Below are 22,721 nucleotides of genomic sequence, written 5' to 3'. Positions count from 1 at the left end.
GGTGGCAAGATTCCATAGGAAGGATGTCACATAGGATCCTATCTACATATCCACCTATGTGGAAATCTACACAGGCTTGCTCATTTACTAACACATGTTGTCCCTTATTTAACCATGTGACCTTGTATGGCTCCTTGTGTTGTATCCTAGGTAGTTTCAATTTGCTTACTACTTCCTCTGATATGATGTTATCTGTGGATCCTGAATCTATGATCACCTTACACACCTTTCCCATGATTTTACACTTAATCTTGAACAATGCTCTTCTCTGTGAGACCTCTGTACTGTGTGGCTTCTTCACTAACAGTCTCTTGATCATTAAACTCTCACCATCTTCTGAAGCTAGCCGGTTCAATGCTAAAGTTTTGGTATTACCTCCATCTTCCTAAACATAGTTTACCCTCTTCTCACCACCATAGGATGAACTAGGCTTCTCTGGGCCTCTATAGGCAGGGTGGCCCAACTTTTGGCAGTTCTAGCACTTCATGGTTGAGAATTAGGACCCTCTCCCTGGTCCATTATATCTACCCCTACTCGGGTTGCTTGATCCCCTACCCCTATAGTTGGGCTTGCTCTAAGAATCCCCACTTTTCTCAATAAGTTTAGACTCTCCCTGGGATCATTGATCTATGCTCCTTCCCCCAAAACTGCCTCTATGGCCTCTACCATCTCTTCCCCTACCTCTGCCTCTGTTGTTTTGTTCTTACTTTCTCCTACCTTTCTCTTCCACCTTAAGTGCTAGTTGATAACACTTGTGTACTGTTTGTGGGCATAACAAGCTCATCTCTTTTTGGATGTTCCATCTTAACCCATTCAAGTACCTTGCCACTTTTATACTCTCATCCTCTACTACTCTAGATCTCATGCATAGTTTTTGAAACTCCTCAGTGTAGCTACTAACATCTAGGTCTTTTTGTCTCAAATTTTGTCTTTTCCTATGAAGTTGTATTTCATAGTCTTCTGGAAGGTAGGTTTCTTTTATTTTGGCTACCATTGCTTTCTAGGTGGCTATTGGTTGTTTACCTCCTTTCACCCTTTCCTCTTGGATGAACTTCCACCAAGTTAAGGCTGCCCCTGTCAGCCTTGATTTTGCTACCTTAACCTTTTGTGCTGCAGTTACTCCATCACATTCAAAATGGTTTTCTAGCCCTTCAATCCACTCTATAAGAGCATCTGGATCCATCTTCCCACTGAAAAAGAGCCACTCCCTCAAAGGTTTTACCACTCATAGCTCTCAAGGCTTTCAAGAATGGTTCTTGCTCAATGATAGGGTCAGGCATGGGGACCTCATCCTCTATTGCCATCATTTTACCCTGATCTCCAACCTTATCATGGACTTCTTCAGTTTTGACTTCTACTTCAGCTAGTTTCGTTGCTAGTTGATCTAGTCTTTCTCTGAGTGCCCTATTTTCCTCTTCTTGGTCCTCAACCTTCTTGGCTAACTCTGCATTAGTCACCATGTTTTTCCTAATGTTCCTTTCCTCTTGAATCTTTTGTTGGCTCCGATACCACTATGATAGGGAGATTGCTAGGTAAGTGCTCAAAAAGGCCAATTTGAGTCAAAAGTACATAGAAGGAAACAAGAGGCATTGTTTGTATTTTCTCCTAATGTTTGCAATAACAAGTTTAGTTACACTTGATAGGTCTCTCAACAAGTCCTCACTAACAACCTCCCTTTTTGGTGATGGCTCACACCCATGCTCAAATCTACTCAAATTGCTCACTCCACCCATCTACACATTCTCAATCTCTATCCTTTGGGAATTCAACCCTCTATTTTAGAGTGCATTAGGAGTCTTCTACATGGACATGTAGGGGCTGCAAGGTTTTATTCAAGTTTTGATGCTCACAATTTAGTTTAATGCCCATAGCCTTGGCTTACTGAACTCACCAACCAAGGGTCAAAACCTCAAAAGGGGATACACACTATCCAAGGACCTATATGCCATCAGTTTCACTATTCTAGGTTGTTCTCACAAAGTTCCAAGGGTCCCCAAGTCCTCCTTGCAATCGGGTTCATGAAATTTGTGTGTTATGCAGTCAAAGGGCTACTAGCCCGTGGAGGGGTAATTGCCACTTTTTTGCTTGTTCTGCTCAATGATGGTTAAAACCTTCCACAAAATTGGTTTGGATAGTGGTTTGGAGGTATTTTCTAACATATTTTCATGGTTTAGGCCTCTGTTAGTGCAAAATGAGGACTATCCACTATTTGTGGCATAATTATAGGGTTTTGGAGGGTTTTGAAGTGTAACCATTGGGTTTGCATTCTTGTGACCACTTAAAGTGCCTATGTCTTCATAAGACCTCTGAAATGTCTTCAACAGATGTCCCCTACCTCTACCATACAAGCATTGTGCCAAACACTTGGCAAGCAATTGAAAAAAATAGTAAAATTGCCGCTGTCACTGTCAAACATTGTCCTTTTACCAGTCAGCAATGATTACACCTTTGGACTTGCATGATGAATAGTTTGAATTGGAAAATATACCTCAACGTGGTCTGCAAGATACTAAAGAAGTTTCTTATTACATAGCCTTCTCAGTTACAAGGCTTGGATGATGCTTTGAAGCATTCCATGAGCATTTTGACAACACAATTCATAAAAACAGTGAACTCACTATTTTGTTTACAAAATGAGAATGATTAAATGGAACAAGATACTCTAACACTTCAAGATGATGCCAAACATCCTTTCCCACATGCCCAGACCTCTTCCTCATTCATTTGTTCACTCCAAATTAGTTTTGGGTGCAAATCTTGAGTTTTTGTTCATGCTACTACCCAAATAACCAATAGTTGCCTAGTATTCACTCAAGTCCTTCTTCCAACCACACTCTTGGCCTAAAATAGAGAATATGTATAGTATATACATGAATTCCAACTTGACTAAATCCATTTTGTGGGATCCCAGACCTGGATTAGTCAAGTGGTGACATTTTAGAACTTCAAACCCTTGATAGGGCAGTGAGCACAAAGATTGAAAATAATTTTGTACAATCCAATTTCCAAAAGAAACCAATACAACAATCAACTAGAGAGAATTATACAACTGTTATGCACACTTCTCAAAGGTACAAAATGGACTATGGAGCTACAATACGGACTGTTTCACAAAGGAAGGAAAAACCAGTCATAAAAGCCAAAATTTCATGATTTTATTAAAAAGCTCTTGCTCATACAAAAACCAACCTTTCTCAAAGTAAAGGGAGGCCTTTTTATATCATTTCTAATTAGTTACCAAGCCCTGTATGAACATGAGGCTTCCACAACTACATTTTGCAAGAAAAACCCAAAAATGACAACTTTGACAACTTTTCAAGCCAAATGACAACATTTCTTGCTCCAAAAGACATTTTTGACACTCTAACCTTACCAACTTGTCTAAACAACTTGGACATGCTTGAAAACACTTAAAAAAAATGTTTCAATGCTTTTGAAGGCATTAGAAGACCTTTTTGGCAATTTTGCACATTTATGCCAAAAATTGTCAACTCAAAGCCTAAAAGGCAAAACTTGATCTCTTGAGCCCAAAATGAGATCAAAACCACACAACAAGACACATAACAAAATAAAACAACATTATCAACCTGAAACAAGACATTACAAACATGGAAACATAAAATGCTCAAAAAGGAGAGTTTGACTCAACTAGGTGCTCCTGCACCATTAACAAAAGATGATAAGGCCCCAAAAGTGGATGCAAGTTAGTATATATCAATGATTGAAGGACTATTATAATTGAATGCTACTAGACTAGATATCATGTATGTAGTTTGTTTGGTGGCTAGATTTTAGCAAGAACCGAAGGAATCACATGTTGTGGCAATAAAAAGAATTTTCAAATATCTAAAAGGAACAAAAGAGTTTGGCTTATGGTATCCTAGAAATTCAGATTTTACCTTGATAACTTATATTGATACCGATTGGGCAGGAAGTGTTGATGACAAGAAAAGTACAAGTGGTGGAGCATTCTTTCTTGGCTCGTAGTTAGTTGCTTGGTCAAGCAAGAAGAAGGATTTTGTCTCTTTATCCACATTTGAAGCAAAGTACATTGAAACATCTTCATGTTGCACATAGATTTTATGGATGAAGCAGAATTTGAAGGATATTTGTGTAATGTTCAATGAATTTATCGCTATTATGTGTGATAACACTAATGCAATAAACATTTCTAAGAATCCAGTACAACATTCCAAAACAATGCATATATCCATTTGGTACCACTTTTTGAGGGTAAAGGTGTGGACAATAAAGTAAAGCTTGAGTATGTACCTACAAAAGAGTAGATTGCAGATATCTCCACGAAGATATTGTATAAAGATACTTTTGAGTATCTCCGACAGAAGTTAGGGGTATTACCCCTTGCTAGTGTGAACTAATGTACATTTGGTTGTGCATTGGTCCAGTGAACAACTTGCATATTTTTATCTGGACTGATTCTTGGGCACTTCCTCATAGGTGGAGTAGGAGTGAGTTTTAGAGGGGGAGATTTTCCTTCCTTTGTCCTTGATGTCAAAAGGGGAGAGATTTAGAGAGATTCAAAGGAAATATTCAGAGCTGTGCAGAGAGAGTTTTTGTGTTTGTTGTTGATGGATGTTGCCATCAATGACAAAGGGGGATATAGTTGCAAATGTGATGTTGATGATTATGATTGATTTTCATTGATTGGACAAACATAGTGGTTATCACTATTGTCAACATGTGTTCTTGGTGTTGGTGATCCAGAAGATGTGTCCCTATATTATTTGGTACTCCGGAATATGTGTTTCAATATGGATTAGTTGAGTTGATGGTGATCTAGATATTTTTGTTTATCGGATATGGTGTTGATTGATTGAATTCCTATATATCTTGATTCCATTCTTATTTTTTTTGTATTGGGAAATGCTTTTTGGTTTCGGATTAAGTCTGAAATTGGAGGATGTGTAGAAGCCTTGGTGCAACGTGTGAGTCATAATTTGGGTCCAGAATTTGTAATGGATGTAATGTATTGATCTAACCGATGATGTGTGTTGTAGTATGGTCTACTTCTCATTCCTTCCCACCACTAGAATGTTTAGTGTTGACCTATTTTAGATCTTTGTCTTGGCTAACTTGGAAGATTATGCTTCCCAAAAGATAGTATTAATATGAGGATGATCTGATTGTGTTAGCATGGAAAAAGTGTGAAATTGTTATTGAAGATATGCAAGATTGAGAAGGAAGGATTTTATTATTGATGTTGTGTGAATTATGTTGGAGTTGAGGCATTGGATTCAATCTGGTTTTTGCAGTGTGTATTATAGTGGTGGATTACCTTTTTTTCTTTCTTTGATAGTGAGCCTTTTTATGGGCAGTGAATCCTCCTACAGTGAGCATTCTAGTAGTGAGCCACCCTTTGTAAAAATCATCTTAACTGGTGTTTTATATTGAGAACTAACATTCTCCATGATTTTTCCCTTCTTGGGTTTTCCACATCATATTTGGTGTTCATTGTGTAATGTGTTGTGTGTATGTGTTCTTCATGTTATACCTTCTTTAATTAAGTTTGTTGGTTGCTCTAGATGTGTGAAAGCATTGAAAAAATTCAAGTTGTCAACCGATTCACCCCCCCCTCTAAATTGCCTGGATATTCAACAATTGGTATTAGAGATTTGGTTCCTTGGAGAAGAAATTAATTGATTGAGGTAGATCCTGATCCAGTGGCACATAAACTGTCTTTGAAGGATCTGACTATAGTTTCTAGAAAGTGAATACGAGAGGCTACTTGATATCTTTGGGATACAACACTTGGATAGCAATGGAAAGTAAGTATGTTCAACCGACAAATTTTCTTACCACTTTAGATGAGATTCAAGCTTATGAAGAGAATAAAAAGGCAAGGTATGCTATCTTTAGTTCTTTATCAAAGACTAAATTGACAAAGGTTATTTTATTGAATGCTTCTTATGAGATAGCTATCAAAAGTAGGAGGTCGAGAACTAAGAAGATCTCTCATATGACTTGCTAGGATTGCATCCTGATCTGGAACAACATCATCTCTCATATGAGGTGATTGATCCCTCTCTCTCTCCTGATACACAACTCTTCTTATTGATTCTCCTCCTCTCTCGATCCCAAATGCGCAAGAAGATCTTAAATAATGTTAATCAACTGAGGAACTTTGTCATTACCTTGTTGATTCTCACCCCGGGTTTCCTCTTCCTGATGGTCGTACTATTGTTCCTCCTTATGAGTCTCTTTAGAATCCTCTGGATGAGGGTTTCGTCGAGTACCCATACAGTTACCGCGCTCGCAACCTCTACCCCTAATAGTCATCTTATCTAGACAAGGAACAAAAAAAAACTATAAGATATAATCTAAGTCAGCTACTACAAATGTAACAAACTAGCAAGGATAACCTCATGGTCAAACCCAACCTATTCTACTGCTATGCACAATGGGTTCAACATGAAACCAAAGTACCCAGTGTATGAACATGTGCTCTAATACTAGATGTAATTACCGCCAAGAATACCCTAGAGAATCTAACCAACTAAGAAGGAAATAGAGATTTTTTTTTAAGATGAACTAAAACAACACATATATCTCAAAATAAACACATACATTAAATAGACATGATCTCACAAACACAAATGCATAAGCAGAATTAGTTTACATTATTTAGTTTTTACATTCCCTAGGGTAACTCAACGCCATTACTTAACATATAATATTAAGATATGAACATCAATAATAACACTAATACATGATTTTATTTAATTAAATTCAATGATCATTCCATCTAAAAATAATTAAACCCAAGCTATTCTACTGCTATGCACAATGGGTTCAACATGAAACCAAAGTACCCAGTGTATGAACATGTGCTCTGATACTAGATGTAATTGCTGCCAAGAATACCCTAGAGAATTCTACCAACTAAGTAGGAAATAGATATTTTTTTTAAGATGAACTAAAACAACACATATATCTCAAAATAAACACATACATTAAATAGACATGATCTCACAAACACAAATGCATAAGCAGAATTAGTTTACATTATTTAGTTTTTACATTCCCTAGGGTAACTCAACGTCATTACTTAATATATAATATTAAGATATGAACATCAATAATAACACTAATACATGATTTCCTTTAATTAAATTCAATGATCATTCCATCTAAAAATAATTAGGAAAGTAACCTTCTAGCCTAATCATATCCTATCCATGAATTGTAACATTTAGCACCACTGATGCAATAGGTTCATTTTAATGCACCAAATCCAAATGTTCCTAATCGATATTTCTATAACAACTGAATATTCTATATCAAATCTATAATATAATAAAAAACCATTCCTAAATAGAAGAAACCACATACATCTTTTATTGCATGTGACACATTATGAATTACATAATACAACTCATACAAAGATGATTGATACAAATATACATCTTCTGCTATAATAATGAATAATAATCTCTAACTACAAGAATAGTCATCCAAATTACATATTGAAATGATATCTTCTAATAATAGAGAATAGTACATAGTCACTCCACGAAATCATAGCACAAGAAACTAAAGAGATAAAGAATCCTCATCATGCACACGAGCATCCAACAAAGGAAAAATCCCAATAAAAGAAGGAATCAAACCACCCGATCATTTGGAACCAAAAAGGTCCACCCTCATGTTCCAGAGAATGACATAAGATCCCACACACACTCTAAAGGCTGACACCTAACATACAAGGGACATAAAATAAAAGACTAACTCTCAACAAGATCAACACAATAAGATGTAAACACAATGCACAAAACAAGGCTTAACCATAAAGAACAAAACTACTAGAGGCTACCATCAAAACACAAGGCTAAGGTAGTAGGACACATATAGGGAAGAGTGTCATCACATGCTATCACCAAAGGATCCACATGGGGGAGGTACACTCTAGGAGAAGGATCAACATTACTTGTCAAAGCTTCATCCTTGAGAGGGATCTTTGAAAGAAATATTATTAACAATCTCTTCTTGAACTAGGGTCTCCTCAAGAGTAGAGCCAATATAGGGAGAGTGAATATCACTAGTCATTAACGTTTCATTCTTAGAGGGAAGGTTATTGAAATGAATAGAAGGCGAGGTGTTATTAAGAGAATTGTAAATCATATTACCCTCTTTTACCATAATATCATCCTCTTTCACCAAGGTACTTTCATGGGGGAGGGACAAATTAAGAGAATAATCGACATAATTCTCCAATGGCTCATCCCAAATAGAGAGATCATTGAGAGAAGTGTTAAAAATATCTTCTTGTACTATTATGTCCTCATGGGTAGGGCCAACTTTGGAAGAGGAAATAACACTATTTATTAATGCTTCATCTTTAGAAGGGAGAGCATTAATAAAGGTGTTATTGAAATCATCCTCTTGCCTCACAATTTCATTAGTAAGATCCTTAGGAAGGGGGTGAAGTGTCAAAATAAGGTCTAAGAAATTATCATGATGCAAAGACAAGTCAGCCAAAAGTTGACGTGTCATTCTAGAATTGACAACATGGAATGGGGTTCAAGGCAGTGCCCCAAAATTTTCTTTTTGGAAGCATGAAAAGATTTGAAAATGTCCTTTATATATATATATATATATATATATATATATATATATATATATATATATATATATATATATATATATATATAAGGCAATGAAAGAAATGATGCAAGGAAGGAAAGAAAATTGAATGTTTAAGTAATGAAACAATTACATGATTAACTAAGTGCAAGCATATGAACTAACCAATATAATTAATGAAAGTGCATAACCTATATGTTTAAGAAATGATTACAAATATGAATGTTTATGTGCATACAAATCAGATCTAAAGATGTAAATCAAAATTAATGCAAGTGTAAGAATGTAGGGTTCACCAAAACGTGTTGGATAAAAATGGAATTGGGTAGTTTTAGGACCTAATCCAACTTTCATCCAAACATTGGAATATGAAAGCACCTAAAGGATTAATCCTCTTTGACTAAATCTTGTGAAAGAGAGTCAAGGGACACTTTAAGGGCTTCTATTCCTTCATTGCTATGAAAGGGAATGTGCTAAATGTAGGAGAATGCAAGGCAATGCTAATAGAATGAATGAAAGTAACTAGAACAACAATAATAATAGACTGATAAAGTAACAAAACTATAGCAACAAGCATAAATATGAGAATAAGGATATGTGCACATATGATCAAAATTTGACCTTGATTTAGCAGGATCAGGGCACTGCACAGCTTGGTCTTTGTGATTGTGAAAAACTACAAATTGGAAATCAGAATTTTGGGACTGTTTGGGGACTATTTTGAGAATCTGGAGAAAAATGAGGAGGACTAGGGTGTGGAGCTCTCTAGTCCTGGAGGACTAGGGCATGGGGTGCCCTAGTCCTTGAAAACCGGGTCCAATTTTTTTATAATGGGTCTATGCCCATTCTCTAAGATCTCCCAAAAATTGCTCGCTCCAATAGAAACCTGTAACTACACCTGCAATTTGGAAAATGGTGTGTTTGTGGCTATATAGGGTTTTGCCTTAGTCAAACACCTTATTTTGGTGATTTCCACTTCCACAAATAGTTGATATCTTATTGAAAAGTGGGCGTGTCCTAGAATCTCATGTGTTTGAAAGATTCCTACGAGTTAAATGCAAACTAGAGTTCTACCCTATGTTTTGAGAAATACCCTAAAATGAGTGTAATCTAAATGCTTCAAATCACAAATGCAATGTAGATCTAAAGAAATAATGTAAATTTGAAAATTAATGTTATGTATATTTGAAACTCAATATAGAGATATGAAAATAACATGAAATCATTACCCAATCCTAACGAAGAGGTACAAGCCAATCAATAGTTGGTGATTCCCTTATTATTCTTCAATATCTTCTAAGCTTCCATAATTGATGAAAATATTGATGAAGACTTGATTGATAGATGGATTTGCTGATTTGAGACTTCACAAAAAGTTTCCCTTTCACTTCACAAGGGTCTCCTTTCAAATTGCTTGATTAGGATCCCAAAATGAGGAAAGGAAAGGCTTTATATATGAAACCCTAATTTTAAATTTAATAAAGGATGACTTAGAATTGATAAAATTTGAAACCCAAGTGAGATTTGAATACGATAAGACCAACGAAATAAGCTCCCAAAATTTGGGGAAAAAAGTACAAGACTAGGTAGTATGCTACCTAGTTCCAACTTTTTTTCAATTTTCTAGGGATACGAGCTATCACGATTCTAATGCTAAATCCAACACGATAGGTCAATCCAAGATGTGTAGATATGTGAAAATGTACCTTGAAGATTGAAATTAGGACTTTTTAAGGATTAAAATAAAAATAAAATAAAAATGGGTGCACCTAGGGTTAAGGCCCCAATTTTATAATATGTGAATTGATGAGAGAGGACTTTAGATTTAATTAAATTAATAATCAAATGCCTAAAGAAGCCCTATAATGCAAGATGTAATGAGACACACTAAGGCGGGTGCTAACCTAAGCGTGGAATTGGACAACCTTAATTAAGGGTGTACACCTAGAATAACACAAATGCTCAAGAAAACACATAAACTTATTTTTTGCATTGAACACCTGACTTCATTGACACATGGGGGTCTAGAAAGGAACATCAAAAGGCACAATTGGGCACAATTGGCGAGGAATTAGTTTCAAATTTATAAATTTCTTATATGGGTTCAACTCAAACTCAACTATGCGATCTATTTTGCAATAGGAGGTCCTTGTAAAATTTCAATTCCAACTATCTCCAAAAAAGGGTAAAATTTGCAAGATCAAGTTAGGAAAAACCTACAAGCAAATGGGTTAGATGAGGGACATGGACCACCAAGCATGATAGAAATGTCTACAACAAAATATGAAATGAAAATTAGGATTAAAACCTCATTTCACATCTACTTACACCTTAGTTGAAGAAAATAAATAGTCAAATCCTCACCCACACATGGTTCTTGATACACTAATGACATTTGTGCTTGAAGAATTTATTGTTGACAAATGATAAAATGTGGTTGCTCACATCAACATCATGATGTTGTATTTTAAGCTAAGGGTCTCCAAATGGCTTATGGAAGGGTAGATATATAGGTTTTCGATTAAGAGGATCAATGATTAGGATTGATCGAAGATTAACAGGCAGGATTAAGTTGGTTTTTGGGTTATCATATGGAGGGTGGAGAAAAAGTGAAGATTTAATCATTCTTTTATTATTTTAGGTGCAAAGGTGAGATTGAAATAGTAAGCTTTATTTAAATCATGTCAAATGGGAGTGAGAATTAATAAATATGTTTATTTTATTGAGAACTTTAGGAAAATAGACAACATAAATAAATGAATTATTTTAATTTATTTAATTAATGAAAAATGAATGTGGTAAACAATGTTATGATGTGGGTATATTTTAAGTGTCTAGAGTTCACACAAGGCCATACTTATAAAGTTTTTTATGTTTTACATTTTCTGTTCTTTACACTAGAGTTCAATAGTAAATTCCTATGAGTATATCTAGAAATATAAAATAATAATTACGATTGATTAATATTGTTAATTTTAAGTAAAAAAAGAGTTAAAAATGATTAGAGTTATTTTATTTATTGAACGAAGCTACAAAGAATACAAGTTACCAATAGATAGTTGAACGATAAATAAGAAACACCATCCCTTAATAATTAAAATAGTTAAATTGATTGATATTATTTGTACTAATTAAAAATTAGAATGGGATAGATGTTCTAATACAATGCCAAAGAGATACTAAGAAAAAAACCAACCACTTAATTATTTACTAGTGAATAAATATCTATTGTTGAACAAGTGTCTATCATATTACTTTAAACTAATATAGAAAAGAAAGAAAGATAGAATTGAATCACCTTAAAAGTCTATAAAAACCTCAAACATATTAAAACAAAAAATACTTATTCATCATCATAGTATGATTGGTTGATATTATTTAGATTAAAATTAAAAAAAAGACTTAAAAAATGGTTATATATTGAACAACGCAATGTTATAAAAATACAAGCTATCAATAGATAATTGAATGAGAAATAAGAAAAACTATCCTCCAATAATTAAAATGGTTATAATTGATTGATATCATTTTTATTAATTAAAGATTAGAATTGAATAGATGTTCTAGTACAATGTCAAAGAGATACTAAGAAAATAATCAACCATTTATTTATGAATAAAATTCTATTGATAAAGAGTTGTTTATCATATTGCTTTAAACTAATATAAAAAAGAAAGAAAGAAAGAATAAAATCACACTCAAAAGTCTATACAAACTTAATAATATTAAACAAACAAAAATAATAAAATATTCTTCATCATCATCATCATTATATATAATTTAATGAAATTATGACAAATAAGTTTGATTAGCTATAATTCATATTTACAATAATGAAAAACAATCAAGTCTTGAATAATCAGTTTAATCTACCTAAATCCACCTCTAAAATCATATTCATAATTGGGGATGATTCTAAAGTGCATTCCAGCTTAAAACTAAAATATCCTACATGTATATTTATAGCTACATGAAACTCTACCAAACCAAGTACACCTGGACTATAATAGATCAAAGCCATAAATTGATATTATTTGTATTAATTGAAAATTCGAATTGAATAGATGTTCTAGTATAATCCCAAAGAGATACTAAGAAAAAAACAACCATTTATGTATGTATTTATTGATGAATATGTGTCTATTATCAAAATGCTTATAATTGATTGATATTATTTGTATTAATTAAAAATTAGAATTAGATAGATGTTCTAGTATATATACTAAGAAAACAACCAACCATTTATTTATTTCTTTATTGATGAACAAGTATCTATTATATTACTTTAAACTAATATAAAAAACAAAGAAAGAAAGATAGAACCACGCTTCAAAAGTCTACAAAAACTTTAAACATAGTAAACCAAAAAAATACTTATTCATCACATATGTATAAACATATATTCCCAATTACATATTATTTAATGAAATTATGACAAATAAGTTTGACAAGCTATAATTCACATTTAAAACACTAACAAAAGACAATAAAATAATCAATCCGATCTATCTAAATCAACCTCACATATATATAATTTAAGGAAATTATGACAAATAAGTTCCATAAGCTTTAATTCACATTTAAAACACTAAAAATGCAATTTAAGTCTTGATTAATCAATCCAATCTAAATCAACTTCTAAAATGATATTCAATAAATGAATCTGAGGTCCACATGGCACTTGACATAGACCTTGCAAGGTAGGGTGGGCACTACTCCCCTAATGATGATTCTAAATTTAAGGCTTGAATAATCTAACCACTATAAGATGAGGTCACAAATTCAAATCCCATAGAGGGTAAGGTATTGACATGGACCTTGGAAGTTAAGGTGTGCACGTATAGCAATCTAAAAAGAGGTCACAAGTAGGAGGTATGCCTCATGCAAGAAGTATGAGGTAGTGCTATATTGCTATAAGCTATCTATGGACCTTGCAAGTTAGGGTGGGCACCACTCCCCTAATGATGATTCTAAATTTAAGGCTTGAATAATCTAACCACTATAAGATAAGGTCGCAAATTCAAATCCCATAGAGGGTAAGCTATTGACATGGACCTTGGAAGTTAAGGTGTGCACGTATAGAAATCTAAAAAAAGGTCACAAATAAGAAGTAGGGTATGTATATCTAATTTGTAACAAAATTAAGTGCCGTAATGCTATATTGCTATAAGCTATCTATAGATCCATATATAAATCGCATGACATTATGAACTATAAAAAAGTCTCCTCCCTTCCTTTCTTTCTTTCCTAAAATCACATTGAATAAATAGGTAACAATGATTCTAAAATACATTCCAACTTAAAACTAAAACATTCTGCAAGCATATCCCATAGCTCTACCAAATCAGATGCCTACAATAGGCAACCGCCATAAATTCAGATACCCATTTCCTTTTTCAACAAACCCATATATTCCGGGCCGACCGTTTGCCCAAAACGGACAGGTCCAGAGGTCAAATCTCATTAGATGATCCACTGATCAAACATTAAAGAATTCACTAAACCTTAAGCTCTTAATGACACAGAATTAAAACTTTACAGCGGGAATCAATTCGGGGCTCTAAATTCCTTCCCCAGATGAGGAAATAGCAGTAAAAAAGAGATCTTTGACCCGTCTCCACAGCAAATAAAATAATTGTAAAATGAGGAATTTGCTGTCATTCTGTAATTACTGCAAATCAATCGCCATCAATCTTTCCGTATGCTTCCACCGGCCACTTTTGTACATATCATAGCGGATGATATTGATTCCCCCAATTGACTCAAATTGATTAAACTCATTTTCTGTACAGACCATGCCCAAGTTGCGTTTTGTTTGTATATGTTGAAATCCATTCAATTCAAAAACATCTGTACAATTAACTATGCTTGTCACAGCTGTACAGATCGTCTCTTGTCTTCATTAAAAGCCGTGTCGCCCATGAATTTATAGTTTGGTTGACTAGTAAAAAGGTTTTAGTATTAAATCTCTCTGTCTTGACACTTTCCCAAGAAGAAAAGTTTTTTCAAATGCTTGAGCATGACAGTTTTGGACTGTCCTGTTTCACACCTGTTTTGGGTCTTGTTCTATATACAGTTTTCTAAGGTTAATTTGTTTTTTTTAGTGTGATGATTACATGTAGAATCTGAAACCCCATTGGGGGTATAAATGGTTCTAATAGTTTTTATGCAACTGTTGTTATATTCTAAATGGATCCTATCTTTTGGATAGGATTGAACCCATTGTCTTGTTTCAGTCATTCAAAATTTTAATTTTAATTTTTTAACATAATATTTTAGGTTAATCTTTTTTGAGTTGGATTGTTCTTATGTTTTTTTTTTTTTTTTCATTCAATGTTCTTTTTACTTTTTTTTTAAATTAAACATTTTGTTAATTTGATTATTATTTGTCAAAATATTTTGAAATGAATATCGTGATTTTGTATTTAAAGATAAGTCTTAGGTTATTAATTCATCATAAGATCATTAATTTCATTTACTTTACATCATATAGAGGCTCATAGCTTACATTAGTATTTGTATCGCATCATTGTGCATCCACTTCTCAACTAGGTATATTGCATTTTTTTGGCACATTTTCTAATTTTGTTTAGTGATAGAAGGGCTTGAATAATAACAAGGTTTCCATGTGTTTATAACATGCCCCTAGAGGTTTCTTTCAACACCACCAAGTTTTAGATACAAGTACACATATAAGTAAGCAAATTTTAGAAATCAATGAAAGAAAAAGGTGACATGAGCGATAGGTGAGAGAAGTTTCTGGAACAAACCCTAATTTGAGTGCAGACTAGGCAATGAAAAAGATCAAGGATTCCTATCTTTTCTCTCTATTCTGCAGTCGTTAGAAGGTGAACAACAATTGGGGGCATTGGGTTACTACTTCAACGCATGCTTTCTCCCTCTATGACCATCTCTCTAAGAAAATGGCAGTTTTGAACAAACAAGGGGATTCACTTAAAAGGAAATAAAGTATTTCTTAAATGTAGTTGAAATCAAAGGCTAGGCTTCCAAACAAGGACGTAATAGTCGAACCCTCTCAAGATTTGGTGACAATGGACAATGATGCCCCTTGAAGAAGGAATTACTAAAAAAGCCATTGCAAAAGAGAGTACCCAAAACCCAAATGCTGAAAAGGAAGGAATAAATGAAGACTTTGCAATAGACTGTTATAGTGAAACCTTAAGATTTCAATTTCTTGATGAAATTGTAGAAAACTAAGCGAGAATTGTTATTTTATTTTTCTTGAGAGGAATTTCTACCGAAGTAGATTTTTATAAATGGGCTAAAATGAACTAGGAAGATAGAGGGTAAAAAATTGAAACAATAAGGGGTCTGGGTAAGGATTATGTTTCTTGCATGTTCAGATTTGCACAACATGCTCAAGCAATTTTATAGTATGACACATGGATCATATGTGGCCAAGTTTTTTATTTGTAAGCCTAGACATTCCATTTTCATCTTGAAGGGCCTTCTTGGTCATGTTACCCTATGTGGTTGGAATTTACTTTCTTAAACTTAGCTTTTAGACCTTATCTTAAACACATTGTTGCTCAACTTGGTAAAGTTATTTGATGCAAATTGAGTTTTGATAATTTTCTAGTTTGAGAGTCCATCGGAGATTATGTGTGGAAATTGATTTGAACAAGCTTCTGTTAGAGACTTTTAAATTGTTTGGTTCTAGGTTTGAACTAGGGATCAACCAATAGTCTATTTGAACAAGCCAAATGCTTGCTTCTTTTGCCACCAAGAAGGCCACTTGAACCAAGACTGCCCTGCTAGGAAAAACAAGTCTTCTCACTCTCCTTTTATGCCAACTACCCTATCACTAAACCATCCCCTCAATCTTCTTCAAACTTATCAAAACCATATCCTTTACACTCTCAAATTGACACTCTTTCCATTCTCTAATGAACCTTTGACTTCTAAGACTTGTTTTTTGGGCCAACCTTCTTATAAAGATGTGATGCAGGAGCATCCCCGGTCTATGAGCAATCTTGCATCAACCAAAAATATTTCCTTTCAGTTTAGTTCTATGTGCAGTTTTTGTGTTCCTACCGATATGTTCCGCTAGTTGCTTACTTTTCATTGTAGATCGTATTTTCGGTTTCCAGGCTGGTTTATGTGCTTAATTCCATAATTTCAGTCCATTTGGGTTCTTTTCTAGCAAGATATTGCTTCCGGTTTGACTGTTTCTGGGTTCCGGAGTAGTTTTGGGCTTACCAATTGGAGATTCTTCTTTTTCGAAGCGGTTTCTTGACATGTGGATTTATTTTGGGTCTTGCTTAATGTTCCTAAGTCCTTGGGCGATCTACCTATTGATCCGCACTTCTTGGTGGTTCTTTTCAGGAGAATTTTCTTTCATTCTTGGGGCCGACCTATTTACACGTTTCATTTTCCTGTCTTGGTAAATGTAATCTTTTGTGGCTGACCCAGATATGTTCCAGAGGGTATATATAGGGTATTATGTAATCATTTGCAGGGAAATAGAGATCATAATAAGGATTTAGATTCGACAGTAGAGATCCGGTTGACTTTGAAAGTTCCAGATGGATTGTATTTGGCATGTTAGCCTGCTTGTAACCGGTTGACTACCAGATGTTCTATGATGTCTGCATGATGATAATGGGTTGATTACCAGAGGTTCTAAGACAATAATATGATCTATTTATGTAATGTTTCAATGTTTTATTCTTGCTTCTGTTGTGTTACTCTTGTTGCATAAGCCGGTCAATTCTCTTTTAAGGATTCACTGGTTATTGCTGCACCAAGTGGTATCAGAGCTGGTTATGAACCGATTGGTGGAAGAGATGGTTATGAACCTTGGGGCATTCCTTTGGGTGAACAGATCGCCGAGTGGAGGTAGGCTGCAAGTGTGTTCAATAGATCGCTGAGTGAGAGGCAATTGAAACCGACAGTCAAATCGTCGAGTTGAGGCAATTCACTGGAGCAGAGGAGGAGATGCCACCTAGAAGGATGAACCCCTGGAGGGTAGAGCAGATGATGGAGGATTTCAAGAATGAGATGAGGAAGGAAGTCCGAAACGCATTGGCTAGTTTGCAGAGGAATCCAAAGTTTGAGGATGAATATGAAGAAGCTGGAGAAGAGCTTGAGGTGGAAGAGGTTGAAGGACTGGAAGATGGGAAGAGAAGAAAGATTTCTGAGAGCAGTGGCACAAGCAAGTAAAGTTCATAAAGTGGAGGTTTCAAAAATTTTTGGAACGCTGAACCCGAATGATCTGATTGATTGGATCGAAGAGTTGGAGGATTACTTTGAGTTCGAGGATGTGAAGGACTTGCAGAGAGTTCGGTTGGCACATACTAAGTTGAAAGGGCATGCTGCCTTATGGTGGAAAGAATTGCAGAGAGATAGAGTAGAGAATGGTGAAATAAAGATCACCCGGTGGAAACAGATGGTTGCAAGATTGAAGGCCAAGTTCATACCGACAGACTATGAGTTGGAATTGTTTAAGAAGTTGCAAAACTTGAAACAGAAAAACATGACTGTGAAAGAGTATACTGAGGAATTCTACAAGGTGATGATTAGATCTGGACATAGAGAGATGGATAGAGAAAAGGTGGTGAGGGACATAAATGGACTTGCATTTAACATTCAAGATGAGATGAGTATGTTGAGGGTTTCCATAGTTGAAGAAGCTTACCAACATGCTTTGAAGGCTAAGGAGAAGGTGAGAAGAAGACAACCAAATAACCCTAGAGGGAAGGAGAGATTCAAGGGGCATATGAGTATAGAGAAGCAGAATTTTGAAGAAGAATCAAAACCTAAGTGGAATAAAGAACTGGTTCAGAAAACATGGAGGAAAGGCAATGGCAGTAGCAACAGAGAATTTCCTGGAAGATGTTTCAAGTGTGGAGAAACCAGACATAGATTTTATGAATGTAAGCAGGGAATGACAAGAAGTTGTGTGACAAATGAGGAACCAGAAGGTGAAGTTATCGGAACTGACTATGCACCAGAGCAAGGAGAATCCCTTATGTTCAGAAGAGTCATGATGGAGTAGAGCAGTGAAGACACCAGACCTACTTAGAGAAGGAGTCTTTTCCGGACTGTGTGCAAATTAGGTGGTAAGTGTTGCAAGGTTATTGTAGATAGTGGAAGTACTGATAACTTGGTATTTGAGGAGATGGTAGTGAAGCTTGGATTGAAGAGGCTTGCACACCCTTGTCCTTACAAGGTAAGTTGGTTACAAGATGATCAAAAGCTGGAAATAAAGGAGTAGTGTTTGGTGAGTTTAAATATTGGACCTTTTAGGGATGAGGTCTTGTGTGATGTTATAGCTATGATTGCTTGTCATGTCTTGTTGGGAAGACCTTGGCAGTTTGATAGAGGAGCTATTTATGACTATAGAAGAAACCTAATTACTATTGAGAAGGATGGATAGAAGTTCACATTGGCTTCTTTGAAGGAGAAAGATTAGGAGGTGAAGAATCTGAGTCTTGAGAGAAGTTGCAGTACTGAGAAACCGGATGCAGAGGTTATAATGGAAGGTGGCATGAATTTGTAGAAGGATTTGGTAGATAAGTCTGATAACAAGATAGAACCAGATGACAAAAAGCTTATGATGACAAACCGAATGAAGTCTTGTGGAAGAAATAAGTTAGAGTTATAGAAGAAAGGGAGCAATAAGAAGAGACAGTGTGCATATCTGAAGCAAGGGAAGAAAAATAAAGAGAGTCAGGAGTTAGAGAATCCAGTTGGTGTTCTAGAGGAGCTAAGGAAGAGGTTTGCAGATAAGGAAGATGTTTGGATTAGAAATGAGCATGAGATCTATATCCCGAGTCTTTGTCGATGTTCATGAGTTGCCTCTCATGGAACATCTCTTTCTACCCGGGGTTTCTAATGCAAGAGCATCCCCGATATATGAGCAATCTTGCATCAACCAAAAATATTTTTCTTTCAGATTAGTTCTTGTTTAGTTCTATGTGCAGTTTCTGTGTTCCTATTGGTATGTTCTGATAGTTGCTTTCTTTTCATTGCAGATCATATTTTTGGTTTCTAGCTAGTTTATGTGCTTAATTTCAGATTTTCAGTCCATTTGGGTTCTTTTCCGGCAAGATATTGCTTCCGGTTTGATTGTTTCTGGGTTTCGGAGTAGTTTTGGGCTTACCGATTGGAGATTCTTCTATTTCGGAGCGGTTTCTTGGCATGTGGATCTATTTTGGGTCTTGTTTAATGTTCCTAAGTCCTTGGCTGACCTACTTGTTGATCCACACTTCTTGGTGGTTCTTTTCTGGAGAATTTTCTTTCATTCTTGGGGCCGAGCTATTTACACGTTTCATTTTCCTGTCTTGGTAAATGCAATCTTTTGTGGCCGACACAGATATGCTCCAGAGGGTGTATATACCTAGGTATTATGTAATCATTTGCAGGGCAGTAGAGATCAGAATAAGGATTTAGATTCGACAGTATAGATCCGGTTGACTTTGAGAGTTCCAGATGGATTGTATCTAGCATGTTAGCCTACTTGTAACCGATTGACTACCAGATGTTCTATGATGACTGTATGATGATAACCGGTTGGTTATCAAAGGTTCTAAGATAATAATATGATCTATTTCTGTACTTTCAATGTTTTATTGTTGCTTCCATTGTGTTACTCTTGTTGTATAAGCCGGTCAGTTCTCTTTTGAGGATTCACCAGTTATGGATGCACCAAGATGCCACTATGATTGATGAATAGAGAACTAGATCAAAAAGAGGAAGGAAGCTTCTCCTTTTTATCCTCTTTATACTACAACTAAGGAGCCTACCGACACCCACCCTCAAGTTAGAGTGAAATCTCTTGATAAATTTGTTTCTCCTCCTAATCCTAAACAAAGATTAGGGTCTCCACTAGCAATCTCAAAACAAAGATGAAATAATAAGTAAGTCTTCTCCCTTGCTAGCCACTTTGGAGTATTGCCACAAGAGGATGAGAACACCCCCGATGGTTCATCATGAATTATAATATTTTATCCTGGAATGTCAAAGGGTTGTCTCACTCTTGTTGAAAGTTTAAAGTCACAGATACCTTGTTGAAATTGAAGCCAAATGTGTTATTCCTTCAAGAGGTTAAAATTAGAATGGAGAGTTTAGATGTAACTTTGTTCAATCTTTGAATTTTTTTTTTTCATACATACCTCTCACGATGCTGGAAGTGGAGGAGTTGCACTTGTTATATCCCCTTCGATCTCCAAACAAGTTATTGATAAAGGAGAGAATCTTGCACATAATTACATTTGGGTCCTCTCTTTTATCAATGGACAACCTATAGGGTTTTGTTCTATCTATGAACCTAACAATTCAAAAGAGAGATCAGTGCTTTAGGATTGGATGTCTGTAATTATTCCTAATGCTGATTGGGTGCTATGAGGAGAATTTAATATGGTTGAGCATCATGAGGATTGCAACTAGTTAAATAATTTCAAGCTTAGTCATGATGAGCTTAAGAGTTGAATATATTGTCAAAATTTAATGAAAGTTATCAATCCCATTCATAATAAGTTTTCTAGCCATAACAATAACTGGTTTACTTGGCCCAACTGTAGGTCGAGAAATGATAGAAAATTGGACAGATTGGGTTGTTTTTATATTTCTCATAACATCCATGCGAAAAAATTTCATTCTAGCTATTATGTTCTAGTAGATTATTCTACTACTTTATCTAACCACTTTACTAATATTTGTTCCATCTCTTTTTATCAAAAAGTGACTTTTTCTTCCCATCTCCCTTTCAAGCTTAATATTTCTCATCTTAAGAACAATGAATGCATTTCTACTTTCATGGAAATTTGAAACTCTATCCCTAAACCTCAAGAAGGTGAATCATGAATTGTGCGGTGGGGTTCAACCTTATCTCAATGTGTTGAATTTCTTCAATCCTTTGGTAGGAGAATGACTTGGAGATATAAATGAAAAGAAAAATCACTTGAAGGACAATTGGAACATGCTAGGAAACAACTTAATATTGATGCTTATAATGAAAATATTCAAAATTCTATTCCTGTCATTGAAACTTAGCTATGAAAATTGGATCACTAGAAAGGGTAGGGTGCCAAAACTAGAGCCAAACTTCATTGGATTAAAGAAGAGAATAAATATCCAATTTCTTTAATTATCTCATGTACAAAAAAAAATGAGAGAATTGACATTATAGCTAATGAAAATAGACATCATACAGATCGTACTAAAATTACTAGGTTGTTTCACAATTTCTATGACAAGTTATTTAAAGAAGAAGGGATTTGACTAGATATTTATCAAATTTTCGACAAAGGCATACAAAAATCCATCCCTAACAATATTGATCCATGTAATAGTAGATGTTTATATTTAATTCTCTTTGGAACAAATTTAACTTTTTTCTCTATGAAATCTTATAAAAATCCTGGCTTTGATGGTCTCCTAGCTAAATTCTATCAAGTTATGTGGAATCATATTAACGATGAATCCTATATTCTCTATTTAGAAGCTCTTCAAAGTGGCTTCTTAAGTTCAAATATCAATAAAGGCATAAAACAACTATTTAAAGAAGGGAGTTGGCTAGATATTTCACAAATTTTGTCCTTCTGTGTTCTTCTATATCATGCGACCCAATGATTGAGTTGCTTGAAAAGGAAGTTCATGAGTTGCAAGAATTACCCAAGCTACATAACATTTCCATTTATTCTTCATCAAGTTCATCTCCTACAAAACATGAGGACAAATGTATTGATTACAAAGGAGAAGGTTATGCCTTGATTACCACTCATGCCCCTAGGAACATTGATTGGGATTCCTATCTGCCAAACATTTGTTCATTGTTTGTGGAGTCTCACATTTCAACTTTTGAGGACACATTTGAGGGGTTATCTCTCTTCTTTGATGACAGTCATTTCATTTCTACTATCAGATCCTCTTCATCTTTGGAGTTTTCTCTATATCAATTTTTGCATTGTTCCATCTTGTTACTCTCTTGTTTGTTTAGGCACTTGCCTGAATGGATTGTGGCATCATCATCTTTCATGGACAAGGAGACACATGAGTAGTGTTTCAGAGATGCCACCTTTATTCTTCATGCTTCCATCTTTCTTTGAATATCCAAAATGGAAAGCATCCCTGACATTTATATATGGTGTATCTTC

The sequence above is a fragment of the Cryptomeria japonica genome, chromosome 3 (genome assembly GCF_030272615.1).
Source record: "Cryptomeria japonica chromosome 3, Sugi_1.0, whole genome shotgun sequence".
Taxonomy (NCBI): Eukaryota; Viridiplantae; Streptophyta; class Pinopsida; order Cupressales; family Cupressaceae; genus Cryptomeria; species Cryptomeria japonica.
Note: the sequence above shows the minus strand (reverse complement) of the source record.